Source organism: Passer domesticus, chromosome 12, assembly GCF_036417665.1.
Source record: "Passer domesticus isolate bPasDom1 chromosome 12, bPasDom1.hap1, whole genome shotgun sequence".
Taxonomy (NCBI): domain Eukaryota; kingdom Metazoa; phylum Chordata; class Aves; order Passeriformes; family Passeridae; genus Passer; species Passer domesticus.
Window position 1 is genome coordinate 16,282,741 of NC_087485.1, and position 16,065 is coordinate 16,298,805.

Genomic DNA, 16,065 nt, shown 5'->3' on the forward strand with positions numbered 1-16,065 from the left:
ATGGAATGTGACTGGAGGCAGGTTGCAAGGCACTGAGCCAGCTGCCTGCCATGCTGGGAAGTATCAGTTCCAATCCTGTTCTCTTTCAGCAGTCAGGATCCTTCTGTCAGCTCTCATGTCATTTTTAGGCTGCAGCTTTCCCAGGCATAAAAATCATCTTTTTGTTCCTGTAGGAGAAGACAATGCTGGAAAGCAGCTGAGCACCTGACTTCTTCAGGGCTGCCCATACACAGCAGCTGGACGGGTCAGATCAGTCACAGGGAACATCTGTGTGACTGGAAATCAATTCATACACAGAGAGGAGTGTGAATGAATAATCCAAGGGAAGTCCAGAGCCAGCTCAGGGTGCTTTGGTGGAAAAAGGACAGTCTGCATTGTGGCCAGGCCATTCAGAGCCCTCTGAAACAAGCTCCTCACTCAGGCTGAGTTGAGCAAGGGGGAACATTTAATCGTAATTGTTTTGACTTCAGTGAAAGTGCTCATCTGTTCAGCATTAGACATCTGCTTAATTTCCTGAATGGATTGAGTCCTACAGAGCTAAACATCCAGGAGTGACAAATGCTGGTTCAGGTGTGGGATTATGCCACTCTGAGACAGATGTTCCTAAGCCACCGCATGCATCAAAGGCAACGGCACTGAAAGAGAGTTGAATTTAGCCTTGTTCCTGTGTTTATCCATCCTGCAGCATTATGTGCTTTCCTTTCCTGCATTTTTGTATTCTACTGTCTCACTTCAGTACAAACTGTATGAGACAGAGGCTCCTGGGGGAGCAGCTGGAGATTTGAAATTCACATCACTGTTCCCCTTAAGCCTGTCAGATGATCAGATAGCCGAGGAAGTGCTAATAGCTTATGCTCTGGTGAAATATGTTTTTCTGTACATGATTACCTTTGTATTTTGTTCCCCTTATCCCTGATTGTCAGCATTTTAATTAAAAGTAGAGGTGTGAGAACATGGGAAAACCTGTCTGCAGAACAAGGCTGACTTTGATTTAAGTTAGTGTACTAAGTTTGTAAATGTGGAACCCAATTTTCTGCTGCTGTCATCTGTCTGGAGAGAGACCATGGAGCTGGATGCCAAGCAATTCACTTTGCTTTCTGAGGCCCCTGGATCTCTCCAGCAGGGCAGAGGGGGTGTACATAGCAAGTAACCCTTGATGGAATTTTCCAAAGGTGCTTTGAGCTGCTGTTGCTGCTCTGACTGAAAGTTTCTGTCCCTGTTACAACACTGGGAGACCATTTGATGTCAAATCATCTCCTCAGCATCTCCACAGCCAGAGCTCCAGTGCTCAAAGGCTCTGTCTCATCAGCTTTATGGCTGGATTTAGGAGATTAAATCCACAGGTCTCGTCTTTAAGGGAATACTGACCTTGTAGACAACACAACAGGCAATGTGCCTAATTTCTCAGCTGCTCTAGCTCAGACCTCCCTATTTTGATGCCAATTAATCCAGTGGTTGGTAGGGAGTGAATTGGTGTGAATTCAGCCACCTCTGCCAGCTGCAGAGGGAAATCAAGGGCAGGAGCAGACAGGAGCCTCTCTGATGAGCACAGCCTGAGTTTCTAAGAGCCCTGGCTGCCTTGTGGGCACACCCTGCCCTCCCCAGCAGGAAAGGACTGCTGAAGGGCTGGGGAAACAGAGCACAGGGCAAAAATGCCACCGCATCACCTGCTCCCACAGGACTTGCTAGTGAACTGCCAGCTTCGGTGGCACCTTACATAAAACCCCAGTAACCCAATTCAGTGCCAGCAGCCCTGGCTCTGGCAGGGCTGGTCTGCTCAAAGCCAGCATGAGCACAGCCATGATCCAGAACTGGAGCTCTTCCTTATGCCCTGGGAAACCCAATTGGTAGGAGCCACAGTTCTGTGCTGGGTTCAGCTTTGCGTAACTCACCCACTTCTGAGATGAAAATTTTCCTCTCGAGTTGCAGTAAGGTTTTTTAAAGTAGCCAATCTCTAGTGGGGACTATAAAATAGAAATTGTGAAAGAGAGAGAAATCCTTATGGTTTTCCTTGTTGTACAGTACTTGGGATGGTTAATTAATTTTTATCAGGATTTTTGTGATCAAAAACCACCTTTTTGATGTTAAAACAAAAAAAAATTAGCACTTTATCACAAGAAGCAAATGTACTATTTTATCATAAATCGGTGTGAAGATTACAATTTGGTGGGATTTTTTAGGTGGAAACATGCTGTGAACCATTGTGCCAGAGCACATATCTGATAGTTGAGGTGACACAATCATTTGACAGAAAATTGCAAGATGAAAGGAAGTAAAACAATATGATAAAGATGAAAGATGACACAGCAAAAATACCATGAGGAAAGGAGTGAGCATGAAATAATAGCATTAGGGCACAAGAAAATACAATTGATGGTAAAGAATTAGCCTGATCTGGTTCCTGACGCTGCTGCATAGGAAGAACTGTTATGAAGATATATTGCAGAGACAAAAAGCAATGTTGGATTACTCAGAATAGGACACATAAATGGACAAAGCAGAAAAATGCTGCCATGCACTGCAAAGTAGACAAAATGCTTTGATATTTATATTTTAATGATCTCATTCTGATTCTCTGGAGCTCATGTCAACAGCAGTGTTCATATTCCTGTTGATTGAAATATAAAACAATAAAAATACATTTTATATAAATAACCTTAAGGTCTCCTGAGGAACAGAGGGAGGCAGGAGAAATTCCCTGTGGGTGCTAAAGCCCTGCTCCCAGGGCTGAGTGGTGCAGGATTGGTGCCTGGCTGGGATTTGGGGTCATCAGGAAGGGTCACAGCTGAGCCCCACGTGCGTGAGCAAAGACAAGATGTGCTTTATTCCACAGGCAGCTGCCACACTGCTGGGGCCCAAACCACAAACCCCAGTGTCTCTGCTGTGCTTATATATTGCCGTGTTTAAGCTGAGGTGAAATCACTGAAGTTTGGACAAATCTCTGTTTCAGATTGTCTCTGTGACTTTTAGGGTGCTGTGTTTCTTTCCGTGGCAGGAAAGTAGGTTGCTGATATTCTTGGTTCATCTTTGCTCACAGAGGTAAAATTAGAGGCCTTGAGATTCCTGCTGGTAGAACAAGCTCTCAATTTCTCACTGCCGAAATTCAATCTGATTTCTATCTTTTTCACTAAAAAGCTGTCAACAGAAAATAAGCAATTCCCATCAAAGAGCAATATTAGTTTCTGAGGTATATACATTTGGCTGGTGGATGAAGAAAGCCTCAAAGTAATTTAAATTGTATTTTTTTTATTTTCATTTGCATTTCACAGCAAACTAAGCAAAAATATTAATGCAGGACATAACTGTAACTCATTCAAAAGAAAAGAATAAAAAAGAGAGTCTGTTTCACTGCTAGATCACTAATAACTTCTTTTCTTACTGTGGCCCTGGGTTTCTCCTCCTCTTGCTGGTGTAACTCTGTCATCCTGGTTGTCCTTTATCTGCTGTGCTGGAAGCAGGAAGGCAGCACATATTTGCAATGAAGAACATATAATTAAAATCAAACCCAGAAACTGTCTTTACAGTAGGCAATAATATGAGAGCTATCAGGAGCCAATGGGGCTGGCTTGATATGCCAACAATATAACCCAACTTTTCATAAGTGGAATAGCAGCTTTCAATGGCAGAGACTATACAAATTAGATTTCAGGTGCATTTTTGCATTTGCAAGTCACATTTTGAAACCTGATTTATGTTTTATTTGTAAAGAAATGTTGAAAAATATGTAATATTTTCAACTTTTTAAAATCATAGAAGAATAGTGGATTTTTCAGTGCATTTTCTGCATTACTCAGTTTATCAAAGGAATTTTAAAAGTGAATGTAAGTTTGGACTTCCACACTATGAAGTCCCCTTCAGCTTTCTCAGATTTTGAGAATAACACCTGAGCTGCGGACTTCTCCTTTTTTGACAGATATTTAAGCAAAAATGTTGTTCAGATTAGAGTTCTGTGGCCATTTGAGATTTTCTATTTGTTACAGTTTATTTCTATTTGTTAAAGTTTATTTACAGCTTTTTTTTTTACTGTAGCAACTGGGAATTTACTCCAGCTGCCCTTCTGATAGCTTTGCCAGAGGACTGAGAACCTCCTTACAGGGACAGAGAGCTCAGAGAGAGCCCAGCCTGTCCTAAACCCCAAAGGAACCCAGCCCTGATCTTTAAGAATTGCTTATTTATTGTTTCCTCACAATCTCTGTTCTTGCTCATTTCTTGCTCCTCTTGGATTCTTCATAAGAACTTCAGTCACATTTCTTCCTTCCACAGCTTTCACTGCTCAGAATTGTCAAGATAGCCTAATTCACTTCAACTCCATTGCTTTTGTTTGCAATATAAAAGATGAATGAAAGAGAATGGTCGTGTTCCATCTAAATATAAAAGTCCAGCTGCAGTAGAGAGGATGAAATCCTTAAGGAAACCTGCAATAAGAATTCCAAAGAATTCCAATGCTACGGAATATTTCCCTGTGCAAACCCTGGATCCCACCATCTGAAAAAAAAAAAAAAAAAGCCCAAAACCCCTAAAAGCAAGTGAACAAATAAAAAAAAATAAATGAGAAATAGAGAGGAAATTAAACATGCTACTTGATGAGAGGAGGGCAAAAAACAAGCACAAACTTGGGCCTTGTTCTCCACAGCTTCCTTAATGGGAGTTGCTGAGATCCTTCAGAGCAGAACATTGTCTGAGGGGAAGCAAGGAAGAGAACAGAGAGCAAATAAAGATCCCAGAATTGAACTCAGTGCCTTCTCCCATGGGCTGCCCTGGATGCTTGCAGTGAATGGGGAATATTTGCTGTGCAGCATTTAATGGCACTCAAAATCATGCATTCTCCCATGGTGTGTTGGAAGTGCCCACTGTGTAATGGAAAACCTGTAGGAGAAGGAGATTTATCCACAGCTGCTAATGGCTTTCTTTTGCTCTCCCTGAGATTCTTTATTCATCCAAATATATTGCTTTCTACCTGAAAAATATTTATCAGAATGGAAAGACACACTAGGAAGCTTCTTCCCAGGAGGGATTAAATGACCACAAATCTCACAGTTTGCAGGAAAAAATGTAAAACTCTGTAATTTGTCCTAGCTTTTTTTTCTTTTTTTATAAGTAAATCAACAAGAAAAGAAGAGCTGAGAAAGGAAAGAGAAATCCTTGACATTTATCACACATATGTTTAAGGCATTTCCTGATCTAACAGGTTATAACTACAGAGACAAATAAGCTGAAGTGCTACATACAGTAAAGTATTAGTGAACTGAGATATTTCAGTGAATTCTACTGTTTTTCAAGAGCCCAGGTCCCGTGTTAAGATTCAGGACAAGAATGTATGAGATCTGAGATCAGGTTTGTGCTCTGTCCCACAGTGTCTGTGTGGCTTCATGCAAGTGCTTTTGAAGCAGATTTCAAAGCTGCTTACACACCTAAAGAAACAAATCGAGGTGTGAGTCCTTCAGGTGGGAGATGGACATTTTCATGCATTTGAAAATCCCACTTGGCACCACAGCAGCCATTTGACTCTGTAAGTCTTCAGTGGTCTGTAAAAAATTCAGTCCTTAATCCCTCTTCACCTCAGTAGTAAAACAGGAGCAGCAGCATTTTCTTTCCTGCCCAGTCTATTTAATTTGCAGCTTAAATCACCTGAAATCAGCTTAAAGCAGGGAGGGGTTCTCTCAGTAACTACAGTCATGTGCTCCAGCCTAGCCCATAACCAGCAGATGATGAATAATCCCATGATGAATAATCACCTGCATTTTCAGTCACAATATTCCAACATCCTGGGGCTGCAACACCAAGCTGGGGGTCTGGGGAGAAGACAGTGAGTGATGTACAAGGAGGAGCAGCTCCAGCTGTGCTCTCATGCAAAAAAAAAAAGAACTTTGGTTCCTGATGCACCAGAAAGTTGAAGGGTGGAGAGGGATGAGAGTGTGTAAAGGTGGAGTGGTGGGCGGGCAGAAAAATCACTTATTTTTTAAAGCTTCAGAAGAAAATATTTTCAGTTTTGCACTGATATCAAAGTTTACTGTGGAAAACCTTGCAGAAAATCCAGGCAAAAATGCAAACAGGCAGTAACTGTCCCTTCTAACACATGACTCTCTTTTTGTACCTGAGCCTTGCTGGGGATGGGCTGGGAGAAGGGAGGGAGGGCAGCCAGGCTGCAGGATGTGACCCTGGGGACTGGGCTGGGCTGGGCTGGCTGATGGCACTGAAGGCAGGGCAGGAAAAGCCTCCCTGGCACCAGGACTGCCCTGCCACACAGCCCAGCACAGGAATTCACACCCGGGACCACCAGGATCCTGAGGCTGGCTGAGCTGAGGGGAAACCTGAGCCCAGGAGAGGGAAAACTCAGAGAGCTCAGAAAATTATAGCCCTGAAAATGCATAGAAAAGGCTAGAGAAAACGAGATACTGTGGTAAACAAACTTAAAATATGAACAAACATTCAGAAAAAAAAGGGAAAGGAGGCTCTAAACTTACAAAGCATTAGCAGTTGGGAATGTTGAACAGCTGCACTTATCAATACTCTGCTCAGTTGTGGATATCTGAAAAGCAAGATTTTCCTTTGCCCAGGACACAAAGCACAATACTGATTGTTTTCTGTAATATTTTTGTGCTCGACTGCTGCAGCTGATCACAACCCTTTCTAGTCTTAGTGATAAGAATCCAATCTCCCAGCTGGATGTCCCACATGCTGGGACTGCCATCTTCCCATTACATTGTCCAGACAGACAAAGCTCCACAGCAAATTCCTTTACTTTTGAATATAGGGAGCTGAATACTTCCTTAAACCCTCCAGAGAAGGGCTGAAAAAGCCTTTTTTTATGGTCCCCTCATGGGTTTGATGAATATTCCAACAAGCCAGTGCTTCTATTCTCACAGCAACAAGGTGAGGCTGAGGCACACTAATATTCCTCCAGAATTTACAAGAGCCAGAGCACAGGCAGGCCCAGGGAATTTGTCTGCCTGATAGGGGTGAATCTTCCTGAGCCCTGAACTGGTATAAGGAGAGACAGTTCTGGTCTCAAAGCCACTAAGTTGTGTTATTCTGGGACTTCCAAATCAAGACAGGCTCATGGATGGGATCAGGGCACCCGAGGCTCTGAACTGTCTTTTCCTGACTACACTGACAGATCTTAATCAGCCTTCTCAAGGTCAGCAAGAACCTGTGGCAGGAACTCCTCCTGGAAATCAAGCTTTTTGTTTCCCCCTCAGGGAGCTGTAAAAATACAAACAGATATAAAAGATACTTTCATTTCATGAAAATATTTTACATTTTCTTCCTTACTCCTCATTTTTTTCTGATACACTACTGCAAGTTACAATTAATGAGAAATTTGTGCCATCATTTCACAGAGTTTCAGCTGCCTGGATCTCTGCACTAAATTCCATTGCCCCAGTCACTGTCATGTCTCTTGTCATCCTACTTTCAGCTGCTTGAAAACAAAGAAGAAACAAAAGCATCCTTTTTTTTTTTTTTGCAGATTAAAAAAAAATTGGGTGTTTGTGAAACTCAAATAAAAACTGTGTCTGGTTGGTTATTTTTGATTATTTTAGAAAGAGCAGAGTTGGCCACAGTCAAACAGCAAACAAGGCAGAACTCTGAGGACAGAAGCCAAATGAAGAAACAGTGGTGTGTTAAATGAAGAGGTGCCACTCAAAGCACGTTATGCAAACTATTTAAAATAGTTAATAGACTTCCTCAGAAAACTTTAAAAAGAATTGGTTGGACATATTAGGAGATGAAATTGATTAAATTTATTTTTATTAATTTACTCAAACCCCTTAATTCTTTACTAATTGATGATTATTTTTCAGACTGTCGGGAAATATATGTAGCCTGAAGAAGGGAAAAAAAAGAATAAAAGCCCCAGCTGCAGTGTTATTAAATAGGCCACAGATGAAACAGAGCTCACTTTAACAGTCCAGAGCACAGATTTACACTCAGTGTTGCAAAGTGAAAAAAATTCCAATCAAGCTGGATTTCAGAAAACAAAACAGTCCCAAACCTTATTAGGGTCTGTGTTTTAAAAGCTTTTTTAGCAGCACCCACCATCAGAGGCTGCTAGCAGCTTAAAAGGACTGAAAATTGCATTTTTTTCCCCTTGAAACTGATGCTGGAAGTTTTCATCTTTGCTGACTTACACAGAATTTATTGGCGACACACAGAACCCTCAGTGAAGTTCCCATATTAGATTTCAGCTGGGCTCTGTGCATTATTAGTGTAATATTAGCAATAATCCACTGATGTAGAAAGAATACTGGACCACAGATGGACAATGGACTGCAATACATTTTAGGAATCATTACTTTTATCACCAGTGCTCATATTTGGGTATTCCAGTTCCAAAATAGGAATGGTGGTAATTTCAGCCAGGACAGAGAAAACATTGTGACTAAGAAATGGATATTTTGGGAAGCAAGACAAAGCTTGGTTTTAATCAGGCTGTCCCATATGCCCTTTCTTAAGAAAAACAAGATAAATACATTAGGAAACTTTAAAAAAGAGTGCACAAATGCTGGAAAACCCACACTCAGTGTGTAGGAATCAGTAAGAAAATGTCCTGCTCTGAGGACACACCACCAGTGATCTCACAGGGATTTATTTGCTCCAGGTCTACCCCAATTCAGTGTACTTATTGACACATTGGTGCAAAATAAGATAAAGAACACTGCATATGGTGGGTGCTGGGAAGCACTTTGGACAACAGGCTCAGAATTCATCATGGTTTTGACCTTACTAAATTGGAGAGACAGCCTGGAGTCAGTAAGATGAAATTCAGAAAGGACAAGTACAAAGTATTCCACTAAGGAAGGCAAAATAAACTTGTAATTACAAAACTGGGGATTAAGTGGCAGAGGCTGGAACATGCCACAAACTGTTTCTGGCTGACCAAAGTAACACTCTGGGTTAAAAAAGGAAGGAAAATCTCCATGAGAGAGGTAATTAAGAGACACTCCTTCAGAACACCAGTGAGATAATTATTGCACTTTGTAGGCTGGAGGAATCCTCTTCTAGAAGAGCAGGTCTTCACACCAGGAGACATGGGCCAAATAAAGAGACTCCTGAGGATAATAACAAAACTTGCTAGGATCTTAGAAGAAAATATTGCTTATTTAAAAAGGTTAAAATAATTGGATTTGTCTGAACCAGAAAGGATGGAGGGGGACATGAAAAATATACCCAGAAGTCAGGTTGTTATAAAGGAGGTGTTGGTCAGTTTCTCTCTAGGTAAACTGAACTTTAGATGAGAAGAAACAGGTTTAATTTTCATCACAGTAAATCCAAGTTGGACATTGGGAGAGCTGTGGTAACTGCTAAGAGCAGGTAAGCATTACCTGAGAGTCCAGAAAATCCTCTTAATGGAAATATTTTTTAAAAAAACCTGAGGAGTATTGTTTAGCAAAGATCTAGATTTACAAGATTTTCATTAGACTGGAGACAGAATGAGACAAATTAAATGACTTTTGTTTCTGAACTCCCACAGCTCTTTCACAGGTGAGAATTCGGTTGTGTTTAAAGAGACTAGAAGCAATCCCACTGATGCTGACAGCATCAACATCACTGTATTATTTTGCTACAGGTCTCTTTTCCTAACCTATACACTATTTTAATAGCTTTTTCAAAAAAAGATACCAAATTCCTTTCCTGTACTTTATAATGGCAAATCCTTGGCATTAGCACTAATGAAAAACTGGTGCAAGTGAAAGAAAACTGAGATCCACTCCATGTCTAAACAATCACTACAGATGCTCATTCAAAATTCACAAATCTCCCAATCTTGTCTTAAAACATAAATGTGTGAACAGCTCAGAAATAGTGCTGCTGATCACAGCTGCATCATCCAATTCTCCCCCAGCAGAATAGAAGGAATTTCTTAGTCAAGACAATTGAAAAGGCTGCAACTTGTGAATAAAATATTAGAAAAGGTTGGCACATGTCTGTCTTCCCTCCTCTTGACCTCCTTGCAGCTGTATCTGCTGCCTCATTAATTCCACTGCTTCTGTTGTACTCAGTGATAAATTCAGTCAATAAGGTCAATAAGGTCGATATCTTTGTGTCACAAAGACACAAATCAGATTTCCATCTCCATTGTAGCTGATGAATATTTCCAATGACTTCAAAAAGTTTCTCTGACAATATTCTACTGCATCTGTGGGGCCAGGCCTAACATTTGCATTTTTGACCATGCATTAATCTAAATGTATTGCATTGTTTGCCTGGGTAAAGTAAAATCCCCTTTCTAGCAACACTTCTGTCAAGAGTATCCTGTGCAATTTCTTTTAGATTATTTAGAGAGCTTGTGAGTATCCCAAAGGACAAAACACAAATATCTTCTTTTCTGGGGCCGAGGTGCTCCACACTGACCTGTCACACTGATTCTTTTCTTTCCTTCTTGTCAAACACTGACTGAAAAGGTTTTTCTTCTGTTTATGTTGCATAAGGGAAGGAGATGAAGAGGATGATTCTGAAAACGTTTCTGTATTTGTCCGGCATGACACAGATTTGCTCTTTGTAGATTGCATATTATTGATAAGTACAAGCAAAGGAATAAAATGTTGTGATGCTAATTGTTTGTGAAGCCTATCATAAACAGTACAGCTGAGTTAAAGATGGATGTTACCAATCATGCTCCCCAATACTGAAAAAGACATTTAATGCACACTGTATGAAGAGAAGCCAAAATAAATTCACTGCAAAGTGGATTCATTATTTTCCAGTGATCTCAATCCAGGATGCTTGCAGACAGATCTACTGAAGCACCCACTGTTTTAAAAGGAAAATAAACCATACTCTCTCTGAGTGTGACAGCCATTAATATTAACTTGCAGTGTTATTACTTGAGGAAAAAAAACCCCTTGTTTCATAATCTCTGTGACCTTTCCCTGCTAACATTAGTATTCTTGATAAAGTCTAAATACTAGCTGCTACACATAAATACTGTGATATTTCTTCACTGTTATGATAGACAGCTTCCCAGTTGAGCATCCAGAGGTGAACAGGCTGGTACATGTTTTATACATAAGATTATACCTAGAAAACTTAACAACTCCACAGGATATTTGAAAGAGAGAGAATAAAGACTAAATGTTGCATTGTCTTGGCTTTCTTTCCTTCTTTACAGAAGCTCAGAACGTGGTATTAGAATGACTTATTTCCTGCAGACCTATGAAATCATGAATATTTGAAAAACCTAACCAAAACAAACAAAAAAAAAACCCAATAAAAAACCCAAGTATTACCATTAAGGTGCAAGGAGATAGGTGTGGTGATGTTGCACATTCTTTGTGGTACTTCAGAAAAAATTACCAAATTGGAGTGGATCTGGACAAAAAAGGAAAAAAAAAAAAAAAAGTCAGCTCACAGCAGACAGAAAACAGCCCATGGATTGTGGTGTATTATTACCAGGGAAGAAAAGTTCAGGTGCTCACATGAGAGGAGCTGTAGAACCTGTGGTAGCTGTCTTTATAGATTTAAACAGATCCCATCCCAAACACTGAGCTGAAGCAGCACAGAGAAAGTTCACCAACAGGGCACAGGGAAAACATGGAAATACAAGGGAAAATATGCCAAAACTCTAAGTGAAAAGGCAAATTCACCAGCAGAATGCAAAAGAAGACCTATTGATACTGTAGAGGGAAAATATGATAATGGAAAATGCCCTGCATAAGAGGTCATAAGCAATAATTGTAGCAAGAGAAAACAGCGTGTCAAAGGTTGTAGATGAAAAAAACAAAGTACAAAGGCATCATATCAAGGAAGCAGGCAGTGACTCAGGGGGTGAAATTTTGCATGTCCAACATAAAGGCAGCACAAAAATAAATAAATGGTTTATAAAGCTCAGGCTGGCATAAGATTCAAGGGCAGGCACAGAAACAGCCAGAAAACTGAATGCCAATGAGGAAGGAGAGCATCAGAGACTCTGCTGGCCTGTAAAGTCTCACTTACCCTGAAATAAGGAAAAAAAACCCCAAACAAATAACCAAGGCAAAACTGCACTGACCTGCACCAAATTAAAATTCAACTGGTGCACAGACATAATGCACAGGATAATGTAAATTGTAATCAGAACACAAAAGTATAGTACGTAGACCAAGGTGTGGACTGTAAAAATGAGGCACAGCTATGTGCTGAAAGAAGTGAATGTGGGAACCTAAAGGAATTATTAATAAAGTACAAGAAAGCCCAAAATACAAATAACTAAGAGCAGGCAATTCTCTATGGTATTCCTATAGCAAAGCTGCTAAAAAATTACCAAGCTGTATTTGAAAGACTGGGACACTTTCCAAGGATGTTACACCTGGAAATAAATAAAACAATTCAGTCTGTACAACATCTGTCTTGCAGAACACGCTTTGCATTAAAACAAACAAACAAAATAGTGAGAGCAATAAAGAAAATGAGAGGAAAAAACCCTAACCACTCCATCTATCATTGCTAAACAAATAACGAGGCAGTCACAGAGGGCTCTGGGCAAGCTGGGAATTCACAAAGGGCTGAGGAACTTAAACAAAGTGCTAAGAGGAGATAATTACCAAATACATCTGCAGAACCCTGCTTGGTCTAACAAAGCCCATTATATTTTGAAGGTAGGTGCTATGTGGGTCGGGAGCACAGTGACCTCTCCATACACCAACAGAGACAGTTTTCCTGTGGTGGGAAACAAAACACCTTCCAAATTATGGAAGACTTGAGCTTGCAGCAGACACACCTACACAGGCAACAGGTCCTTAATGCAACTCCTTGTGTCTTTGTAAGAATAAGTCAAGAATTAGGAGCCAAATAGGATTGAAAGAAAATAACAAGAAATCTCCATTTAATTTGTAGTTTTGCAAGGGTTGTGAATGCATTCCTAAACAAACAAACAAACAAACAACAAACAAAAAAAACCCCAAACAACCAGAAAACAAAAACAAAACAAGAATTGAGGTACCATACTCAAGAATTCAGGTCAGTTTGAGAATTAAGAGACTCATCCATCACATGCAAAATACTATTTTGAATCAGTGACAAAACACCGTCTCACCTGTTTATATTTGGGTCATTTTCTTGTCAAAAATTCAAGTATTATTAGTGTTCATTTTACACAGTAACAACTTTCTGAAATACTGACTGAAGACAGGAACCAATATATGGAATACCTGAAAAAGAGAGGCAGCAGTTGTTTGTAATTAATCAGTATTTCCCACAGATTTCCACATGAACACTTCACTCTGCTAAGAACACCTAAGAACATAAGAACATTAGAGAATCTTTGGGGCAGAGCATGATGTAATTTTTAGTGCCTTGAGCACGCTCCTCCACTTTCCTTCCCTGGGGGCTTGGGTGCCTGGGCTCAAGGCCAGCTGAAAGGATGCACTGTGTGGCCAGGAGGAGCAAAGCAGCCAGTCTGGCTTCAGGTGGGAGCTCAGTCTGTCCTCCCTGGCCATGCACGGGCTCTCTACAGCCATGGCTCCCTGAGCCTGAGCCCAGGGTGAGCTACCCTGACCTCTGTAGGCTTGTGTGGTGTCTGGGCTGTCCCTGTGCCCTGCCCAGGCTCTGTGGGGCTCGCTGTGGCAGTGCCACCCTGTCCTGCCTGTCCTGCTGGCACTCACTGGTAACAGCACTGGGAGAATGCTTTTGTGACCACAGGTAGCCATGATATTTCCTGAAAAATCCTTTTGCCAGGATTTTCTCCTGAGGAGCTGAGGAGCCTCAGGAAAGAAATGTAAACAATTAACTATCTGCTGCTGTGGAATGCAACAGGTGCATCTGTGATTGGGGCATGTTGGTTGTTTCTAATTAATGGCCAGTCACAGTCAGCAGGCTCAGACTCTCTGAGTCATGAGCTTTTGTTATTCATTCCTGTCCTGTTCTTTCTAGCGTTCTGATGGATCCTTTCTCTCTATTCTTTCACTGTAGTTTTAATATAGCATTTTAATATCATAATATAATAAATCAGCCTTTGAAACATGGAGTCAAGATTCTCATCTCTTCACTTGTCCTGACACCCTCAGACACCACCATAACCACACATAAGGATTCCAAAGTCTCCAGTTTAATCTGTTGAAATCTCATGAATTTAGGTTTAGAAATATGCATTTCCAGGAAGGATTCAATTTCTATTTGGCTGCCTGCTTATCCTGAGCAGAACAGCACTGTGAGATCAACAAACAGACAAATCTCTGGAAACATTGTCCAAGTCAATTGTACAGAGACAGGGCTTGGGAAGAATCCAGGAATCCACTACAGACAAAGATTTGTGTGTACTGTGATCCATCTTCCTGCTCAGACTGCCAAGCACTGCAAGAGCAGCTCCACCAGACAGCAGCAGAATCAGTGGGATTATTGGGACCATATCAATTGCTTCAAATAAACGGGCAGAAAAATCACAATCCTGCTTTCACGTAGCCAAGTACATGGCTGCTCTCAGGAACACAGGGATCTGTGTTGTATTCAGAAGGCCAAACACTTCGGACCAAGATAAATAGTGTGTGAGGTCTGGCTGATGGATGTGGTACTTATGAAAAAATTGCAAAGAAAAGACTGAAAGAAACAAAATACTTTTGTAACCCAAGGACCCAGACCTTACTAGGAACATTTTTTTTTCCTCAGAACTAAGCACCTGCAAAATATCTCATTATTATAGACAAATCAGAATTCTTAAAAGTAGATGAAGTGGCAGACATGATTGTAATGATAGTCACTGGCAAAGCAATGCAGTGTTCCAGTAGTTTGATGGAAGAACTGGATTTCCCTGCAGTGACTTCCTGCAATCTTCTGATAAATGAAAATTGAAATTCATCATATTATCACCATAATCCATAATGACCCCTTCAAAAGCAAAGCTGGACCAGTATTACAATTCATATCTGCTATTAAAGAGTTGTGCTAAAAACCTTACCTCAGGCAGAACAAATAATTGTGAAGGGCCAGGACAGGCCCACAGAAGGCCAGAGAATATTCTGATGTTGAGGTGCACATGAATGATGATACGTGGTGTCCCTAGAGCTCCTGAGAGCTGGAGGGTACCACACCAAAAGGAGGAAGAGAGATGCTAAAAGCCAATCCTACACAAGGAGCTAAAGACAGATAAAACCACAGACTTGATGCCAGGTTTGGATCAAACTGCTCCTTATTTCCACAGTGCTGTGGTGGGTCAACACCAGCTTTCCCCAAAGCTGACAGAGTGACTCAGGGGTGACACAGGCAGGGGCTGATCCTCCCAGGGAGAAGAGAGAGGCACCTGAGTTCCAAAGGTGTTTTCTGCTTCCATGCCCACAGTCCCAAGGCTCTGGTGAGTCCTTTGCTCACCCCCAGATCTTTGGTGTGATTTCAGCACCTGCACACTGCCTTTGGAAGTTTGCCCTGCTTTGGTCAGACAGATCACACTCCACTGAGAGACACCAGGGAGCTACACTCAGGAATTCAGGATTTCCCAGTGGGAGTCAAAAGCTTCAAAATTAGAAGTTTAACTCCGAGTTCTGCACTAGATTTGTTAGGGGTATTTGCAGTCTGCATACATTTTTAACTTAGAGAGGTAGGAGTAAAGCACCTTAAAATGAAATAATTAAAGGAGGCACTGAAATGCACAAAGATAAAAATAAAGCCAACAGGACTGTGAGAGATAATAGTTATCTGCAGTAATAAACATTAAGTGAGAACAATTCATGATTTGTGATAACATTTAATGTGAGCATATAAATCAGATGAAAAGAGCACAGTTGAAAGATGGAAAACACACACAGAGCTAGGCAGAAATAAAGAAAATATAAAGAACCTTTTGTTATCTTCACCTTGTAATTGAGATAATGCTTGTCTTTAATGATACACCCTTAGAGCAGCTCCTGCACTCAGCTGCAAGGCTGGAACAAAGGCAGAATAACAGGGAGCTTTATGGATATTCCTGGTGGGCACAGGTCTGTGCCAGGCACTGCTGAGCCTGCTGCTTGCCGAGTCACACTGAGCTCTCACTGTGTGCCTGCACTTTGGAACACTCAGCTCTGAATCTGCACATCAGCCAGGGCTTCCAAATTTATTCACCTAATGATGTGTTTATTGACATTGTCAAAGTCTGATGGGTAAAGCAATTCACGTTTG

At 41.0% G+C, this 16,065-nt stretch overlaps 1 long non-coding RNA gene across 6 annotated transcripts in view; it reads right to left on the reverse strand.

The window, feature by feature from the left end:
• LOC135279476 (uncharacterized) overlaps positions 1 to 16,065 on the reverse strand; it is a 70,754-nt gene that overhangs the window by 46,146 nt on the left and 8,543 nt on the right. The window contains exons 1-4 of one of the 6 annotated variants that reach the window (XR_010346708.1): positions 13,581 to 13,682; positions 13,013 to 13,127; positions 11,229 to 11,310; positions 331 to 4,415 (exon numbers count right to left, since the gene is read on the reverse strand). This is a non-coding gene — a long non-coding RNA (uncharacterized LOC135279476). The other 5 variants (XR_010346707.1, XR_010346710.1, XR_010346706.1 and 2 more) reach the window with 5 other exon arrangements.